The sequence below is a fragment of the Podarcis vaucheri genome (genome assembly GCF_965113315.1).
Source record: "Podarcis vaucheri genome assembly, chromosome: 11".
Lineage (NCBI taxonomy): Eukaryota > Metazoa > Chordata > Lepidosauria > Squamata > Lacertidae > Podarcis > Podarcis vaucheri.
In genome coordinates this window covers 27833806-27854634 of record NC_138749.1, presented here as the reverse complement: position 1 = coordinate 27854634, position 20829 = coordinate 27833806, and the positions used below count along the sequence as shown (strand labels likewise).

Genomic DNA, 20829 nt, shown 5'->3' with positions numbered 1-20829 from the left:
ATTGCTTGCCAAAATAGATAGTAGACAGTGTCAAGGAGGGGGTGGCTTTCCCAAGGCATCCTTCCAAGCTAGTAATCGATCACACACAGGTGCATGCAAAAAAAGGGGGAGCCATTTATTAGAATAATTTCACATTAAAGTGATGAATTTTCAGGAAGATCTTTAAAGAGAGTGAGAGGGAGAGAGAGAGATTTTCAAGTTGCTGCAGAATTGTGGACTGCCGAAATTAAGATTGGGAAAATGAGAAGCCTAACAAGCAAAAATCAACATATTAGTCATATTTGTTAGCTGCCCAATTTTGGCTCAGAGTCCATCCATTCTCCTGTTCTTGAGTGTCATCCAATTAAACACACAAATCTCTTCCTAGACAAACACCACTCTCCCTCTGCCTCCGCCAGGAAAAAATGGTTTATTAGTGCCTTAGAATACTGTAAATAACTAGTTCCGGGTTTTAGCTGCTATCGGCTTGAAGCTTAAGGATTACCATTTTCCCCTCAAGCTCCACCAGCTCTCCTCCCTCTGTTTTCTTTTCCACCCATTATCCTTCAGCTAGATCACATTCTCCACAAATCACTTCAGGTTAAGAGTTTATGCTGCCCCACAACCTCTGTTCCTCAACACCCCACCCCCCAAAGAAGTTTTGTTATATGGTGAGTATAATTTTCAACTGTTATTTCGGCTTTTTTATGTATATTCAACAAACCCGGTTTTAAAGCATAAATAAAATTTAGATCCTAAGAACAAGTCATCTTGGACAGGGCTTGCAGGCTGTCGGTTAATTAGCTTCAAGGGAGATATTTCCTTCCTCTGAATGTTCTTCTGGAATGAAGTTATTATCTAAACAAACTCTAAGGTTTCAGGCCTCTGAGAAAGGAATATTGCTCCTATCCATCTATTCTGTCATTTCTTAACTCATAAAAGAAATTCCGGTATTGACCGCTCCCCGCTTAAAATGGGGGGCGCCCTTTGCGTGGACGCGCGTAGCCCTAGATCTGGAGCGGCCCCATCAGCATAGGCTTGGCTTTGCCTTCCCTCAGGTGGGATACCTGGAGGTCTCCGCCTATCTCAGTCAGTTGTCCAATCCCACCTGGGGGAAGCGTTGCCAAGGAGACCAGGCCAGGTAGGGGGAGGGATTACCTGCCCACACAATAGAGGGAGGATCTTACCTGGGAATCCTCACTTGGCTCCAGAGCTTTTCCCACCCTACCCACCCTCAGTAAATGTCTTCTTTTGCAGATTAACTTTTCTTCATAGGTTTTGAAGGTTAACTTATCTTCACAGGTATGTGGGCGCTGCTACGTTAAGGTCGCTGTTAAAGGGCTGGAAAGGAATTTCCCTGCATTGGCAGGTTTCGCCTTTCCTGTAGCAAAACGTCATAACTTTGGCGGTATCAGGCCTTGGGCGGAATCCTTTAGTCCATCTTCCTCTTTGCGGCAGCGATACCAGGGTTCCCCGTTAAAGGGGTTTCTGAAGGGAGGCTTTGACCGTACACCAAAAGGTTGTCATTGCTCTCCCCTGCGGCAGCGGCATAACGGGGACGACTATCTCTGCTTGAACATATGTTCTCCAGAGCCGGCCCATCCCCCCCCCACACACACACACTGGATAACCCTGAAGCTCCCTAGGTCCCCAGCTGGGGACTGGGGAGGGAGAATGCCCAATGCCTGAGCCAAGGTCTACCCACATTTGAAATTTAATAAAGTTGTGGCCAATTTAATCCCATAGCACGTTGTCTTGAGTCGTTATTCCACATGACGGGGGGGGGACTGCTCGGGATCTGGGGACTCCGCCTGTCCATGCAATTACTGTTTTCAAAGCCCCAAAACTCAAGTGCATGTCCTGTTTTCCTTGTGACTTTCCTCAACCTGCTGCCCTCCAGATAAAGGTTAGACTGCAGCCTCTGGAGGGCATCAGATTGGGGAAAGGGGCTTTAGGTTGTACAGAAACACCTGCAGGCAAATTCAGACAGAAGAAAAACTGGAATTTCCGCAGGCTAGTTCTTTTAAGCAGCAAGTTGTTGCAGGGGTAAGCCGTTCCCTGTTGTGTCCTGTTTGTTGGAGGCTAGCTCATGCTAGGAGCAAAACTTTGGACTAGATCCACATTTGATGCTCCTTAGAAAATGGATTCCATACAGAGGGGCTATCCTGCTTTGTTTTCATAATAGTCCTGTGAGGAAGGTTGAGAGGTGAAGAGAACTGCAAGCAGCAGCCTACGCCCTGGTTCTTTTTACTTCAGTGATATGCAGTCAGTGGACTAGGGGTACTAAGCTAATCTCCTAAATGTTTCCCTGGCGTCTCCTTCCCAAAGCACATGAGATGTGATTATCCAACGGGTCCAAGAGCCCTCCAGCCACCTTTCCAAAGCTTTCCTGGCTTTGGGAATAAGGCAGGAGGTCTCCAGCACCCTGTCAGAGACCTTCCCAAAGCCCAGGAAGCTTCTACCCAGCTTAGGAAGGGAGGCTCAATGTTCACACATGCAACATTGCCACCGCCTCACCAATTGCCCTCGCTAGCTCTGGTTCCCTACGAAAAATTTCACCACACACCTGCACCCACAACAGCACTGATTTGGCTGGAGGTCCTTAGAGGTTGCTTGCAGTATCTTTGTAAGGTTAGTGAGCTGGCTTGGGTGCACTTTTTATGTTGCAGTTGGAAGGTTCTGCCCAAAGGCACCTTCAGCCCTGCAAACCATGGACAACATCCACCTATAGCAACATGGTTTGAGGCCTGGCTTCCTGAAGAAACACCAACTTCCACAGCAGCTTGCCTGTAGACTTGGCTCTTCAGAGGTCCTTCTCCAAATGATTCTCAGGTGAAGATGGCCTCTGTGGCACCCCAGCAGGTTAACACCTAGTTAATGTATTTTCTCCATTTTTTCCCCACCTGAAAGAGTTTTTCATGGATGTGGGTGCCTTTACTATCCTACTGTTCCATTGATTGAGCTGGGTGGTTTGTTTGTTTTGTATTTTTATTCCATTGCTTTGGTAAACTGCCCTGATAATTGCCTGTGGCATAAAAGGGTGGCATAAAAATCTGGTGGAGGCATTGACTGATAGACAAATAAACCTCTGTCCATCTGAGTTCAAGTAAAGAAGCAGCTCATCAGCTCTCACTTCACAAAGAACCACAGGTATCCCTGTCTCTTTCTTTTAATCTCAGGGGAAGGCCCAGGTGGGAGAAAATCAGGATGCCTCATGAAATTAGTTGTTTCCATTTACAAACCAGCAATAACAACTCTCATCTCAGTCCAAAACAGGGGTGTGTGTTATCAGATGGATGCCCGCCCCTTGCCTTCATCCACAGGGTCCCATTCATTTCAAAGGCATAATTGTACAGATTGGCAGCCTCCTCTGAATTGCATGTGGAGTTTATTTCATGGCAGGAAGTGAGGAATGGGGGAGAAATGAAATTCAGCTAACACTAAAAGCCCAGTTTACCTAATCTGCACTGAAAAATGCTTGGGGGGGGAATGTAAACATTAGGAGCACTTTGCACTAAAATGCTGAGAAGTTTTTTTCTGAGAACTTTTAAGAAGAAAATTGCAAACTGATGTGAAAATGTGGAGAACCGAACTTAAGGCTGGAAAAATGAGAAACTGAGAGAAACCAGAATTGACAGATTCACCCAACCCTACAGGGAGCACCAGGTGTACACCAGAGTTCCTGCATCCTGATTAGTTTTCTGCATTGGGCGGGATTTTTTCATTGCTTAATTGCAATTTAGCCGAGATTTAAATAATGTCTCTTGTAGATATTAAAGACCTCTGCTAATGATACACACGGAGGTGTTAATCCTTGCCATCACGGCTGTTAATACGCAATTACTTTCAAAGTCACTGTGTGGGTTTCTTGGCACCGTGTAGCTGCAAGGCCTTGAAGCCAAGAAAGAAAGAAAGAAAGAAAGAAAGAAAGAAAGAAAGAAAGAAAGAAAGAAAGAGGGGGAAGTTGCTTGCAGCTCTTTGCAGCTCTGAGGATCGCAGTGCCTCTTGCTAGAAACATGTGCTTTGCTCTCTCTCATTGCCTTGTGAAGTTAGCCCCAAATATTTGTGTGGGAGAAGGTCAAAAGTGTCGGGTGACACGCTTTCCACTCTGTCTTTCCTTTTGCAGAAGCTGTGATGCTGAACCCAACAAAAAGAACGCACAGTGCCAGGCAGACATGGGCAATGCTGACCTGCCCCTTTCGTGGCTGATTAATGTGGCTTGCTCTGCTCTCTGACACGGGCAGATTCCTGGGCAACAGGTGACTTGTATTACATTCTGTTGAATTTTTAACACGATGTGCTCCAACTGCAGCTTAATGGTGGGCGAGTAATCTTTTCTTTAGATACTCAAAATGCATTTTGTTCACAGAGCCCTGATAGGATTAGAGGAGGAATTAGAGTAATTAAGGTCAGGGGGACTGCCATTTACTAAATCCCTAAGCCCAACTCTTTACTCCAATATTATTCGGGAATATTGCAGGTCAAAGGGTCAACTGCTATAGTCTCTTGCCTTCTGTCTGGCCGTAACATATGGGTACATTTTCATGCAGACAATGCCAAACTTACAATAAGCCGGGCTTTTGTGGGTGCCTGCCTCGCAAATGAAATGCAAACTAATAACTGTCGGCAGAGCCTCTCAGCAATTGCACCTGCACATTATGACCCATCTGGCAAAACATCTGAAGAATATTGCTTTCACGATATCAAGGTGTGGATCTATGCACAACTTAATTTCAAATGAGCTCATCCAAGATACAATCAAAACTTGATTTCAGCAATGAAAAAAAAAGTCAGATTTCCCAAAATGTTTGGCTCACCAATCAGTTCATGAATTACAGAATTGTGATGACTTGCTTATTTTATTTAAAATTATATTTTTACTTGTTGTAAAAATAACACAATTCACAAAATAAAATCAACAAAATAACAAACAAACAAATATCAGTGCCAAGGAATGCCTGCATGATCAGCTAGGTTTTCACCGGCCAGAAGAATGCCAGTGCTATAGGTATCCCTTAAGCCTGGGTGATGCATTGATACATTGTCCAGCACCGGTTTGAGGGCCAGAACACAATGGTACCATCACCCAGCGGCATATCACAGGTGGGGTTTGCCTGCCTTACCTTCCTTTTCCACTGCCTCCTTCCTCCCTGCACCAGGTGCTGGCAGTGGCAGGAGTGGGGGCAGTTTCAGCCCAGCGCCCAATGGTGCCCCTTCCTTTTCAACTTTGTGACGTATCACCATATTGCTTCCTTTGTTGTAGTGTGATAAAAGTAACTCTTACCGATGTTCACTTGGGGTACAAATGCATGTAGACTAGAGGGGAGTGGCTGGTACTTCCTCTTTTACCACTTGCTTAAACATCTGAAGAGAAGAGAAGAGGGTTGATGGACCCTCATCTCATGCTCTAATAAATGTGTATAGATCAGGGGCAGAGCTTCTACCACAAACCTCCTCCCCACAATCCAAACAGTGGGAGGGCCTGTCTGCAACAGATTTCTGCTTTCTGCAACAGACTTTATGAAATTGCACTACCTGGCCATTTACAAAGGTGGCCTTCTGGTGGGATCCGTAGGAGATGATTGCATTGCTTGTCATGAGTCTTCCCTGTCTGCGTTAGGTCATGGTTTCCTACAGAATCAGACTTCATCTATTTATTTAGATCCCTAGGCTACTCTATCCTTCAGGCTTGATCAGGGTGCAATTTAAAAATATAAGACATGGTAAAAATATATAGCACGTATCATTAAATATATATATGAAAACATACAATTAAAATAACCTCACACTAAAATAACCCCTGTCTTTATTTCTGACTACTAAATAAATGCCTGTATTCAGGGCTAAGGTCAGTTAAGAAAAAAAAAGGGAGTGGTATTTACTGTAGGCTATTAGAATGTGTGTAATAGACTGGGGAAATGTTTCATCTTATCTGGAAGCCTATGTCTACTGCCTCCTTCGTTCCCTCAAGCCTCCATTTCAAAATATAGGCTCCCTTTTGCCTTCAGGCATCCTTAGACAGCTCCTGGAAAAAAGCTTTACATTATGAGATGAATATGAGAAAAATTAGCAGTTTGTTTTCTTTGCTCTCCCATCATTCTACACCTGTGTTTTAGACTTTGGCACCACTACAGTATAAGGCCCCCTTCCATGGGACCACCCGTTTCCTGAAAAGATGGTCGATGGCAATTCCACATTTTTTTTCAGCCTGGGTGGGCAAATTCACTGAACTTTCAGGGGATGGCATAGCAGAGGGGAAGGGGAATGGCACTCCTCTGCCACCAGCCTCCTAGAACCAGTTGTTTCTAATTTGGGACGGAATACCCAGTAGAAATGATGCTAAATCATGATGCCGTGCCATTACAGGGGTGTGTGTGGAGAGATGGCTGACCCCTGTAGTTTATCACCCACATCTTGTAATGGGTGATACCCTGCCTTTGAGATTCCATGTAGCGGTAGGGAGCTGGATCTGACCAGTGGACCTGATCTTTCTCTCCCCCAGCCTTGTTGGCCAAGTTTGGCATGTGGGTGGAGCCAGTCACCTGACATCGCTGCCACATGCAGCACCATGAGCTATTTGTCAGGGCTTACATAGATAGCATTGTGCGATCAGCTGATCGGAGACTTGCCGTCTTAGAAATCAAACTCAGCTGATTTGGCACAGTGTCTCTTGCACTTGGCAACGAAGGCGGAGCCAGCCTGGCTTTCTGCTGCCGGCAAAACTCAAGCCTCCCTACGGCTAGAACTGACCCTGTCATGCAGAAAAGTGACACAGAGCTACTTCAGGTGGTGGAATCAAACAGAAGGCATGGATTTATGTTTGAATGGCAAAGCAAACCTTCAGCACGTGGTGTGCCATTTAGTGCTCTACTTCAGGCAACAAAAAATGTCTTGGACCAACGCTGGCTGCAAGTCAGTCTATAGCCTCACCTCCTATCCACTCTCTTCACACACATGACCCTACTCTCAGCATAGTGAAAATAATCAGAAAGAGGATAGCAGCTGTTGGTGGGAAGCCTGAATGCTGAATGCCCCACAAGCATTAATAGTGTTCCCCAAACTTGGGTCTCCAGCTGTTTTTTGGACTACAACTCCCATCATCCCTAGCTAGCAAGACCAGTGGTTGGGGATGATGGGAAACACTGCATTAGAAGATCCAACAATGGCCTTACACCATTGTCGTGATCAGGGGTAGCCAGCATGACACACCTTCAAGATGTGGTTGAACTCTAGCTCTCGTCATCCCTGAGCACAATGGCCAGAGCTGATGGGAGTTGGAGTCCAACAACGAAACAAAATGAAAAATAGTTTGACCTGGTTTACAACAGATTCCTATGTACTGCTGATGGGGGAAAGGATAAAAAGTCGGGGGGGGGAGGGTTGCTACAGAATTTGGCATGCTGCTAGCATTTAGCTAAGTGAAAAGAGAGAGATGGGTCTACTTAATTTCTCTTATTACTGGCTGCTTTACAACTAGACTAAAGATTAGTTGGACTTGCATTTTAAGCAATAAGCATCTGTCACCTCTACAGCTTGGCAGAAAGAGCTGTGTAGCTGGGAAAAGATTATTGTAGCTCGACTCCTACACTAATAACCAAATCTTTCCTCACACTTGTCAGTAGCTTACAATTGTCAGCAATAATTTCTGGGATTCCTGGAAATAATTCCTCAAAAGAAAGAAGCATTTTGCCTGTTGGTATATAATATGTAGATTCAAGACTTTAATTTAAACATTAGGCCTTTTATGAAATGTATTCAACAAACATTTTTGCTTCTACTTGGAAAGTGGCTTGCTTGTTTGTGATGCTTCTGTGCACGTCTTAAGATATTGTAACCAAATTTTGCGTGTTGGTTGCCTGCTATCAAGAAATGGGTTTTCATCTGAGTTTGGTTACAACTGGACACCATTTTGAATCAAGATGGTGGGCTGAATCTTTCAAAACTGCATTGATTTTAACCACTGATTTCAAAACGGCACTTTTTTTTGTTCTTGGAATTCCTGAACAACACTGGATCCAAAGCCACTAGTATTCTATAAGCAGAGAAGCTTAACTTGTGAGTTATCATTTATTTAGCATCCTTCCTATTTTCCACCATGGGACTTCAGGCAGCATATATGGGAATTCCCAGGGTGTCTCTCATCCAGACAGTGCCCACCTTGAAACAGTTTCAGCAAGATAACTCCATCATGTGCTCTGTGCTCTGGGATCCCTGCAAACTTTGCTATCCTGCATATTTGTCTAAAGCAAGCATGGCCAAACTAGGCCCTCCAGCTGTTTTGGGACTACAATTCCCACCATCCCTGACCACCGGTCCTGTTAGCTAGGGATGATGGGAACTGTAGTTCCAAAAGAGCTGGAGGGCCAAGTTTGGCCATGCCTGGTCTAAAGGCTCCCAATATTTTTTGCCTCTTCATTTGATTTTGTAATGAACAAGTTTGAACATTACAGCATGTGCATTTGTGACCTAGTCCTATAATTGTTTTTATGCTTGACATTTTTTTATTTGCCCTGAGTAAAAATAAGTTTTGCAGCTATAGACCAGTTATATGTGAGCACATCTATTTGATGAACGACTTCCCTTGTTTCATAACTCCCACCATACTCGTTCCATTTTGCTAATTTTTACTGAAGAACAAGAACATCTATGCAATACTTTTTAACATTCCCAGCTTGTATAAAGCTAGTCTCACTCCCTCTTCCCCCGAGCTGGCATTGATTTCACCGTTTAGTGCACTTTTACATTTTTATTTTGCGGAGGGAGGGGGGAAGTCCCTTAACTAGCAAATTGGCCAACCCTTTTTCTCCTACAGCAGCTGGGTTGCCAGATGCAAAACAAAACAGGGATCCTGCGCTTCAGAGTATCTGCTACACTTGAGGACACTTCAGAAAGCTCAGCCGGTGCAGCGAGCAGCAATGTATCTCCTGAAAGACATCATTCTGTGCTATCGCTTGACTCTGCACTAGTCTATGTTTCTCCTTCAGGCATTAACTCAAGGCACCGATCTTGATCTTTAAAGCACAAAGTGGCTGGGACCCAACATATCTAGGAGACTCTCTGTTCTCTTGTGTCTGACTGCAGTATCTTTTAGACCAAGGGAAACTTTTTCAGCCCAGGGACCACATTTCTTTCTGGGCAACTTTCTGGGGTCCCCATGTCAAAGGCAAACATGGGCAGAACAATGATTTTAAAAATAAATAAATAGTAGTAGTAGCAGCAGTTTATAATATAAAAACACAAAAATACATACCATAATAACAAACAATAACACTAACTCCCCAACCCACGGACAGTTTTAAAGGCCATATATATGTGTATAAATATATATGTGTGTAAATTAAACCATACATCCTAAGGACACCACAGTCTCTGCTGTCCCTCATTCCAAGGAAATCAAACTCTGGGTAAGCTCTTAGAACCCCTGGAATCCTGCACTGCTCAGAGATTGGGGTGGTATGTAACAGTATTATCAACCTTCAGGGTCACAGAAAGGAGGGAGAACTGGTGCAACGAAGGATTTCCTCTTTTAATCAAATCACAGCTTCAAGGGAGGGGTATTTGTCATGCGCATAAGAAGGATGGAAACAATCACATTCTCCCTGTCTATGGCTGCAGTAATTCTGATCATTATAAGCACACATGCCTCAATCTACTGTTTGAATTCAGAAAAGAAAAATAAAGGTTAAATGCAACAACACATAAATGCGATTTAAATTTATGCTGGGGGTGTGACCAAGGGTTATACCATTCCCTAAAAGCACACAGCTTTCCCCCAAAGAATTCTAGGAACTGTAGTTTGTTAAGGGTGCTGAGAATTGTAGCTCAGTGAGGGGTAAATAACACTTCTCAGAAGTCTTTGGCTGAAGCTCTGTGTTTTAAATGTATGCTGTGGATATGTCATAACTAGTTTGGCCCTAAGAGATGGTATCTTTTATTAATATCTTCTATCCACTAAGTGATAATATGAAGTATATTTCATATTTGCATCTGATCACTATCCCCAAATCCTAACAATTCCAGATCTAACCTGAGACTTAGCTCAGCTGGATGGCACTGTCAATACCAACTTCAATTTCTGATGCTTGTGGTTCATGATCATTTTCATGTCATATTTACAAGATGGCTATTTCTAGGAGAGCCCCTACTGGTGTTTGCCTCCCACCAGTTCTGAGAATAGGCCATCTGTTTTCTGTCTTTTACCAGTTTACCAGTTGCTGATCTACAAATGAATATTCCCAAAGGAAAGGTTAGTTCAGAATCTTCCAAGATCTATGAAGACAGCTCCACATTAATAGCAATCCTCTCAGCCAGGAGAGATAAGAAACATCTGCTACAAGTGGCCTATGCAAAGACTTGGCCCGGATAGATTAAAATTATTTACCATGTTGGCTCCAGGATCTGCAGAACAGAACTAGATGAGGTTAGTCAAACAAAAACTCTATGGCTGGAAGCCAAAATGCTACTTTACGCTAGTTTTGCACTGGTGGGATTTTTAAGTTTTATTTTCTTTGAACAGCCCCCCAAATGCCACATCACAAACTTCTTCTGCAATAGCCCTTTAAAATGTCTTTGTCATATAGCTTGGCGAGGGAGCTTGGTGGGGAGAAAAGGCTGTTCAAGAAACACAACTTCAAACCACTTGGGGCACACAACTTTTATTTGTCTAGAGGTTGTTTAGATCCTAACCTAGTGGTTTAGAGTAGCATTGACTCCTCAGGCATGATTCCTTAAGGAAATATCCTCAGTAGTGTGTGTGTGTGTGTGTGTGTGTGTGTGTGTGTGTACACGCACGTTCATGTGCGCGCCATAATATTCCTATTTCCAAAAGTTGCTGAATTTTCTTTATCCCAGTTAGCATCTGTATTGGATTTGAATTGATTTTTTTAGTATGTTCTGTTGTTGTTTTAAGCAATAATAATGAGCTCCCTCCAGCTGTACCATGGCTCTGGAGGTACCATGCCTCCAAATACCAGTCATGACCTACCTGTAGGTCTTTCAGAAGCATCCCATTGGCCACGATGATGTAAGCATGTTAGACTAGAAGGGTCTCTTACCTGATCAAGCAGGGCTCTTCGTACATTCCTAAATTGACAGGGGTCTGTTAACCAAAGACAGGGAATAGTAGTTTGCACTGACATTTGTGTTTCTTACTTGTGCTTCACATTTCATTTGCCTATCTTTAATTAGGTCCAAGATGGGTTGTTTAATTATTCTGACAAGTTGTCAAGGATGTTTTGAATCCAAAAATAGAACACAAGACAGTTCATTTCTGCTTTCCTATAACTTTCTCAGGGACGCAGGTGGCACAGTGGTCTAAACCACTGAGCCTCATGGGCTTGCCAATCAGAAGGTCGGCAGTTCAAATCCCTGTGGTGGGGTGAGCTCCCGTTGCTCGGTCTCAGCTCCTGCCAACCTAGCAATTTGAAAGCACACCAAAAAGTGCAAGTAGATAAAAAGGTACCACTCTGGCGGGAAGGTAAACGGCGTTTCCGTGGGCTGCTCTGGTTTCAGTGTTCCATTGCACCAGAAGCAGCTTAGTCATGTTGGCTACATGACCCAGAAAAACTGTGGACAAACACTGGCTCCCTCAGCTTGTAAAGTGAGGTCCTTTACCTTTACCTTTTTTTAAATAACATTCTCAATAAATGTTCTCAGAAAGGTTTTACAACCAGTCTTTTTTCCCAGGGAACCCTGGGAATTGTAACTTTGTGAAGTCTCTTAAGAATTCCCAGTAGCCTATAAAAAACTACATTTCCCAGGGTTCTTTGGGGGAAGCTATGACTGTTTAAAGTGGTGTGACACAGTGCAAATGGGGCCCATGAATTTTTAAAGCCAAAGCCATTTTCCTTGGCATTTCTAAGTGGCAGAAACTATGGAAAGAGAGAGAAGTTACTATAAATGAAATTCTGATGAGGCTGAAGTGAAATTGTCTTTAAGTGATTAAATAATGTGCATTTATGGAAAGAAGATGTCTGGGCCCTTGGGCAAAGGGTGGGGTGTGGGTTCTGTGGGGAGGGTCTCTTGATTTGTTTATAAATGAATATCTGCTTCTACTGAAGCCACTTCCTGTTGGTTCCTGCTAAAGTGCTTCAGAGATCCACTGCCCTCAAATGTTTTGAAGACTGGAGTTCTGTTTGTCGTTTAGCCAAACCTAAACAGTTTAACCTCAGCAATATTCACTTTAGGGCTGCACAAGACGAACGTAAACAGTGGATCATAGTAACAAGCTGCCCAGTGCCATTCAAGCAGAGGTGTATTTTAAACCACACTCAGAGGTTAAGACAACGAAGACCTTCTGCGAATTCTACAGAACTGGAAGGAGAAACGCCGAGGCAAAACAGAAATAGAATATTAGCAAACTCTTTTAGCTGAAAGGACGAAAGAAGCCCCAGGCAGGGTCGTTCCTTCCATATGATACCTAAAGAAAGTTTGTGTGGTCTGGGAAGACCAATCCCAGTTTTTACATCCAGTCAGTTGAGAAGGTACCATATAATGATGGAGGAGTAGCATGAGCCCCTTCTCATCTCCACGTAGATAGAAGGTGTCCAGTTCAAATTGGACCTTCTACATGAATTGAGCCAAATCATGCGGCGGTCCAGTTTGTGGAATGCTTCAGGAAATGGTCACATGAACTAGGCCTCTGTGCAAGTGATCTTGCAGGCAGAAAGCCCAGTTCACACCAGATGTTCCACACTTGGTAGAGGGGAAGCAAGGTGGCCCAAAGGATTTCAAAAATCTACAGCTCCTCAAATTTTGTGATGCAGTTCGCCAACCAAAAAATGTTCTAAAGGGAATAGATGGAGGAAAAGATGTAGAACATGTATGTACTGAAACTCTGAAAAACGATATATTAAAAAAATGTGTACAAAAATGATTATATGCGGGGAAAGAATGCACAACATACTAGTGAAATATAATGTACATAAGGTGCCAGGGTAGATTACAATGCCACATTATACAAGCACACAGATAATACTGTTATCATTATTAAACAAGTAAAACCAAATGGAACAGAACAGGATAGCTCAGTCAGTAGAGCATGAAACTCTTAATCTCAGGGTTGTGGGTTTGAGCTCCACATTGGGCCAAAAGATTCCTGCATTGCAGGAGTCTGGACTAGATGACCCTTGGGTCACTTCTAAGTCTACAGATCTACGATGCTATGATTCTATAGTACATTAGGGAAACATGCTTGGGGGGGGGAAATGTGTACATTAGGCAAAATTGCATGCAGAAATGTGCATATTCAGAGGAATGAGCAGGAAATGTATATAAACCTTTGTAAGGAAATGGACCAAACTGAACATAAGGTTAGAACAATGGGAGAGGACCTGAAGAGGACAGATTTGCCCATCCCTAACACAGAGATCACCTAACCACACATCTCCCAGGATGGTAAGATGTGGTTGGTTTTTATTTAAATTGCAATTATTCTTCCTAAATTTGCATCTCTACAGATAAATTAGCATTGACTTTCATCCCTTTTTTGTTTATTTATCATCCTGTATAGTGGTCCTCAAAGCACTACACATTGCCACTCAGCCATTAAAGCTAATAAAAAATAAGTTTAAAAAATCAGCATGGGGTGGGGGAGGAAGAATGTTTGAAACCGTGTGTTTCTGTATTGACCATCTTGTGAAGGTCAAGGTCCCATAAAGTATTGCTGATGGGGCTGGTTAGGTAAATTCCAGCCAAGTATTGCTGATGGGGCTAGTTAGGTAAATCCCAACCAAAGAGTTCTACTCTGAGTATAGAGCCATTGAAATTAATAGACTTCATTTAGGCATGTACATTAATTTAAACATATCTACTCAGAGCAGAACTAGAAATGGATCTTCCTCAATGAATCATCTGAATTAATTCATAAACATTAATTCACACATTTATGTGATATATATATGATCTGAAGCAGAACAATTATCTATAGCTAATTTGCTATTATTAATGATTTAGGCGTTTCTTCAAGTCACAGAAGATAATGAAAAAACAAAGTTTTCCAGACCACTGAGGGACTGCAAACAATTAATTCAAACCAGTGTTTACACTCAATTCTCTCATTTCCCCCTCTTTGCTTTCTTCAGCAAATCCAGCTTAAAGGATGACATTCTTCTTCCATCTTCATGCAGTTAATTAAGTTTCCTCATACTGGGAGCAAATAAATTCTGAACCCCCCCCCCCCCAGTGCACTTTCAACTATTGCAAAAAAAAAAGATGGTTTCTCATCTGGTTTTTGCCCTCTGAGTCAACTGTGTTTCTCCAAAATACACATTTACAAGAAGCTGATTGTTGAGACATTTACACTCTATAAAGAAATCATAGTGTGGACTTTAAATGCGCACACACTGTTTCCATTGGGTCGAGGCCTGTGACTCACTGGTAATGCAAGTTCAATCTCTAGCATCTTCAAGTATGGCTGGGAAATACTTCTGAAGACCTGGAGAGCTCTGCCAGTCAATGTAGAGATAATAGTGAGCCAGCTGAACCAATTATATGACTCACAGATATGAGCTAGTTGAACCAGTGTTACAAGGCAGCTTCTGATGTGCCATTTTTCAGGTGGGATTTGCCAAATGAGCATATTTCTTAGTACTTGTTTAGCTTACAACAAACTGACCCATTATAGGATGCCTTTGCCAAATGCTAAACCAGCCAGTTACAACCAGTGTTGTACACTTAACTCCGTCAGTTTTGAAAGGGGATTCCTCTGTAGAAGTCTGTCCATGTATCTGAATTCCCAAGGTATAATTCTGCAGGAACAGAAAGTTTTGAGAAGAAGAAAAAGAGGTAGGATGTGCTGAAATCAGAGTATAGCTGCCATAACTGTCCATAAAATTCACAGCAAGTAGATTAAGCAATTATCCTAATTAGGTCTCATATCTTTAGAGTAAAGGAACCTCAGGGAACAGGTTTCACCCTTGTGGGCTTATATTTCATGGTTTGCCTCGTCCTGGCCATTACTGTGTTATAGTCCGGTATTATTTAACCATTTTCGCTTTAAAAGAATTGCATTTTCACATTATGACCTACCCATACATCCCCACCCAGGCATCTTGTATCCTTTGTTTGGATTTTTCTGTATGTTCATACTAGGGCTGCCCCTCTGCTCACTCCTGTCTCCTACCTTCCTGCTGCTCCCCCCACATTAACCCCCTGGAGCTTAGGCGTGTTGGAATCCAACATCTGGAGGGCCACCTACTCCAGATCCCTACAATACAGGCTGGAGGATAGCCAAAGACAAAATAAAATGGAATATAAATCAAGATCCTCAGAGGGGCAGTACCACAGGCGTACAATGTGTCATCTTTCCAAAAGGAAGGCGAGGAAAGCCCAATGATACTACATGCTTATCCTGAGATCATCTCTGAGAAACATCTGGATGGAACCTGGAAAGCTCTTAATGGGAATATAACTTTGATTAGGCGCAACTGCGAATTATATCACAATCTTCTCTGGGGATATGGAGCTCATGAGGCGTACAGCTGTCCTTGGAGATCACAGGCAGAAAACGGAGAAGGCACGAATCCTCTCATTTGGGAACTGCAGCGAGGAGTCCAGAAGGCCCCCAAGGCTACAGTCCAATCTAGAGGAGGCCCTTCAATAGTGCCTAATATAATGGAGATGGTCTCTCCTTTGAAGCTTTGTTTTCCCCCTGCCAACATTGCCACCAGCTTCTTTTCGTTCATTTCCAACCAGCTGTTCTTCATCCAGGTGCTAATCTAATCCAGGCTGGAGAGTGAGATGGGCTGGGAGAGTGCCAGACATCAAGAAGCCAGGCCTAGGCAAAAGATGGAAAGCAGAACTGAGCCAGACTGATGTGACTCTCAACTTCCATGTCAACATTTTCATGTGTGGTAAAGAAGCGCCTTCCCTTGAACAACTAAGCAAATCGCACATTTGTCTGTTCTTCATTCAGGTTCTGGACATCCTAGCTCAGAAGCATGCAAAAGCCCACAAAGATTTTTAAGGCTGCAGAGCAGTCTTCGTCTCTAAATATACACAGAAATTACCACATGCAAATTTTATGCAAACTAGTGTTGCCTTTCGATGATACGAATTCTCCTTTTTTGGCATTTCATATCTGGCTGCTCTCAGGGGGCTGCTGTCATGGCTGGCCTGACCATTAAGCAGAGGGAGATAGTGGAAGACAGAACTATCTGCACTAGGTAGCCTCCCCTGGGTCCTGGTCTCAAATGTGCTGTGCTGCTGCCAGTACTGAAGGAAGATTCAACTTCCAACCCAATTGGCTTCTGTTGGTGGAATGAGGCATGGAGGTACAATCTTGTCCTTTGCCCCAGGCCAACCCAAGCAGCAATTCTAGATCTAGGTTAGACATTTGATCAAAATTTGAAGGAAAGGTGGATTCCACCAAGAAGGACATAACTGAGCAGGAACATCTCTCATATAAAGTTTAAACTGCGTACAAATAAATGAATGGGAGCTGAGAAAATGAGCCAGTTATTATAATTGGTTTGGGGGGGGGGGTTGTGTGTGTGTTTTTTAGCCAGTTAGTGACCTAGATGTATGTTTGCAACCAGGCCTAAAGGTCAGCCTTAAATTGTTTGGCAGTCTATGCCAATCCTTTCGTTATTTTTTTAAAAGCAGGACTGCCAGACTCTGCTATGTTTATTCCAGTGTTTTCATTTTATATCCTAGCAGTTGCTGTTTACAGAGAAAGCAAAGATTTTCCCCTGTTATCCTGTCTTTGCCCAGATTTTATTCGTGTTTTCCTCTCTCTGTGTGTGTGTCCTTATAACCCTTTGGCGAAGCAATCTGAGAAAGGGGCAAAGAAGAGTGTAATTTTCCTGGCAGGCGAGAGTGTAATTTTGGTAGCTGGAGTATATAGCATGCTCCTAGAACTTCTCCTCCAAAATACTTTGCATCCTGTTACAGTCTATCACTTGACTCGGCTGGTAGTTACCTCCCATAGGGGTCATGCACAATTAGCAAAAGCTTTCAGTCACTGAACACAGGAGCCAAAGTGTCTCTGGAGCACACTCATTCTCACTTGTATGCCTTGGCAACATTAAACTGCACTCCATGCATCTACAGCTCATTAAGCTAACTAGTGGCTACTTTCTAAATAATAATTAGACTGCCTAGAAAGCACATTTTCTCTTCAACTCCCCAGAGCACATTTTCTCTTCAACTCCCCAGAGACTCAAGATGTGCAGCAGGGGCCCTCAGACATACCTGAAGGAGGCATGACCATCCACTGTGCTGGTTGCCACATGCTGACCATTGCTTCATGTGGCGACCTACATCATGGCAGTGAGCACCTTCTCAACTGACTTGGCTGAGACTGACTTCCTGGACAACAAAGAGTACGTGAGGGCTTACTTCCTCAGTGGAGCTTTGCTTCAGCAACAAGGCCTACGCAACACGTCATGTCTCTGATCTTGCTCCTCAGCCCTGACTTAAAAACATAAGAAGAGCCATACTGGATCTGACCAAAGTCCCATGCTCGTTCTGCATTCTAGCCAACAAGATGCCTCAGAGCGACAAAAACAAACAAACAACAAAGGCAGGTTATGAGAGCAATCGTGTTCTCCCACGCCCCTATCATAGGCAGTGGTTTTTTCCTTTAAAAAAAATGTTTCGGGGTACTCTCATTTTGACTCAAGAAAATCACCATTTGAAGAAGAAGAAGAAGAAAAAGAAGAGGAGGAGGAGGAGGAGGAGGAGGAGGAGGAGGAGGAGGAGTTTGGATTTGATATCCCGCCTTTCACTCCCTTTAAGGAGTCTCAAAGCAGCTAACATTCTCCTTTCCCTTCCTCTCCCACAACAAACACTCTGTGAGGTGAGTGGGGCTGAGAGACTTCAGAGAAGTGTGACTGGCCCAAGGTCACCCAGCAGCTGCATGTGGAGGAGCGGAGACGTGAACTCGGTCCCCCAGATTACGAGACTACCGCTCTTAACCACTACACCACACTGATTTGATAGCTCAAATCAGGAAAAATAAATACAGTAAACACAACAAAACTGACCAGTCACAGAGCTAGATTCCAACTCCTACTTCACACAATAAACGCTCACTTCTGTCTGAGACTCAGAAAACACCATGACATGAAATGAAGCCGCCATCGGGAGTAGCAACAGAACTGATGATTCACCATGCTAGAGAAGAAATGTTTAGTTTCTTCTCCCATTAGATTCACAAAATGTTTAGGGGTATGCGTCCCCCTGCGTCCCCCCAGAAAAAAGCACTGATCATAGGCACCAGCACCTAGGAGGCTAAAGCACTTTTGAGGGGGGGCGGTGTTTTTTAGGGAACCAGACCCCTCAATGTTCAGTGGGTGTTCATCACACGCATGGTGTCAGAAGGTCACTTCAGGCCCCTGTAATCTTCTTTGAAAGTTGGCGCCTCTGCTCCTGTCTGTATTCAGACAAAGGCAAACTTCTGAATCCCACTAATACTGAAAATAATATATAGCCATCATGGATTGTAGCCATTATAGCCTTAGCTTATCTTTTTTAAGACAACCATGTTGGTGGCCATAAATTCTGAAGGCCAACTATGAGATGTGTGAAGTAGCACTTCCATTGATCTATCCCAAATCTTCCAGTGTGACGCTTCCATGGGGGACCCCCAGGCTCTAGTGTTAGACGAAAGGGAAAAAACCTTCACTCTCTTCATTTTTTTCTGCAAGGTTTTATGCACCTCTATCATGTCCTCCTGCCCATTACTTGCCTCCCCCACCCCCCTGGAAAGTAAAAAGCCTCAAACATTGTTACTTCTCTTCATAGAGCAATTGCTCCATCCCTTTGATCATTTTGGTTGCCCTTGTCTGAACCTTTTCCAGCTCTACAATCCATGTAGATTGTGCTTTCCATGAGGTGTGCTGACAAGAACTGTGCACAGTGTTTTCCAAGTGTGGTTGCCCCACAGATTTGTAGAAGGGCATTGCAATGTTGGTAGTTTTGCCAGCTGCCTCCTGGCATGCCCTCAAATCCCAATGACTCATTGGTTTGGACTCCCCAACTCGCCCCAGTATAATTCCTGGCTCCTGCTTCACTCCTGACTGCTATCTGTGGCCCAGAATTGAGAGCGATGGAGGAGAAGCCGCAACCGTTGCTCTCACCCTATGGGCAGGACAGAAGGAAGAGTTCATGCAGAAGGTGTCGCAAACCAAGGGTGTAGTTTGAAGGCAGGGAATGCAGCCTCCCTGCTGAAGCTGAAGCTGATGGAAACCACCTGGGAGCTCTGTGTACACCCTCTTAATTTTTGTAATGGAAGCTGATCAATATACAACATGAAATAGTGTGCAATATGGGAAAGCAATCCATGTATATCTATTCTGAATTCTGGATAGGGTTAAGGGCCCTCACGTTCTGTGCCCCTCTAGCCTCCCTGAGCCACAGGTAAACAATTCATTCTGAAAAATAGCTTTGTTCAGACAAGTTTCAGCCTCTGCATGTACAATGAACACTTCATGGGATGGGCCATAGCTCAGAGCTAGAGCACATGCTTTGTATGCAAAGTGTCCCAGGTTCAATTCATGACAACTCCAGGTAGGGCTGGGAAAGATCCTTGCCTGAAATCCTGCCCGTCAGTGTAGACAGTATTGAACTGGGTGCACTGACTTGTTATCAAGCAACTTCCTATGTTCCTGACACTGTACAGTGGGGAAACAGATGGACTTTTACACACACACACACACACACACACACACACTGTATGTGCATTTGGGGATGTGTCTGCATGTGGGCAGACATGCATGTATCATAGAATCGTAGGATGCATCTTGCGTCTTTGGATGGAGAGAGGTGTGCGAGTGTGTGTCGAAAGTAGCCTAATTTACAAAGATAACATTTGCCGTCATAGTTCCACTCACTTTTGCCTCTGAATAATAGAATTGTAAAATTGTAGAGTTGGGAGGGGCTATAAGGATCATCTAGTCCAATCCCCTGTGATGCAGGAATCTTTTGCCCAATGTGGGGCTCAAACTCATGACGCTAAGATTAAGAGCCTCATGCTCTACTGACTGAGCTATGCCAGCAGCCACAGACATGTACCCTCAGGGAGGTTGCCCAGAAGGGAATGCAACTGTTGGGCTGAAAACGTCCCACCATTCCTGGACTAATCTTACATCTTTTTAGCAGATTTCATGGTTGAATTCCAGCTCAACTCTTAACCCTGGTGGTACGCGGTGATCTCTGTGAACACACACTTAATGTGGGAGTTTCTTTGTACATGTAAACACATATAGGTTTGGGAACACTTACATAACCAATCAGCATAGCTTGTTATATAAGAATCTTGAGTTTGCTAGCATTTAGACTGAAGTGGAAAACAGGCACGTGGGTTAAAAGCCACAGTTTGTGACTGACTGAATATGTGATTCAACTGATAATATTTCATAGTGTTGAGTCGGGTGAAGGATGTATGAAAACATTTGCAAACCCCAAGACCCATCTGGATCCAGCCGCACTGCAGCAAGGAGAAACATGTCGGAAATGTTAACTGATTAGCAGGTTCCCATGCTAATTAATTAGGCTGCTGGATTAACCCAGCTGTAGGATTGCATTAGCACTGGTACTTTATCAGAAAATCAATAGATTCCATTGAACGACTCCCATTGAAAAACCAACCCAGATCCAGCTGGCAATACCTTTTGCCTCAAGGCACATCATGTCTCTGTGAGTCTGATAGCAACTAAAGGAGAAGAGTGCTAGGCAGAGAGAATGAATGAAAGAAAAAACTCTTCCCTAACCAAACATGCTGATTTTATCATTGATTTAACTTAATCTGATTTTTTTCCCCTGTTCCCCCGACCTTCTTCACCAGTCCTGCTTTGAAATACTTGGGTATTTATAGAATTGCCACCAACATATTTATATACCATAATTATC

At 43.5% G+C, this 20829-nt stretch overlaps 2 long non-coding RNA genes across 2 annotated transcripts in view; one reads left to right on the top strand and one right to left on the bottom strand.

Moving 5' to 3' along the window:
* Positions 1 to 19294, bottom strand: part of LOC309514740 — a 69532-nt gene extending 50238 nt beyond the window's left edge. The window contains exon 1 of the long non-coding RNA XR_014212156.1: positions 18964 to 19294. This is a non-coding gene — a long non-coding RNA (uncharacterized lncRNA). The remainder of the gene's footprint in view (positions 1 to 18963) is intronic.
* LOC309514760 lies at positions 468 to 4290 on the top strand. The gene is made up of 2 exons (XR_014212180.1): positions 468 to 650; positions 4106 to 4290. It is a non-coding gene; the product is annotated as an uncharacterized lncRNA (long non-coding RNA).
* Positions 19295 to 20829: the final 1535 nt, after the last annotated feature.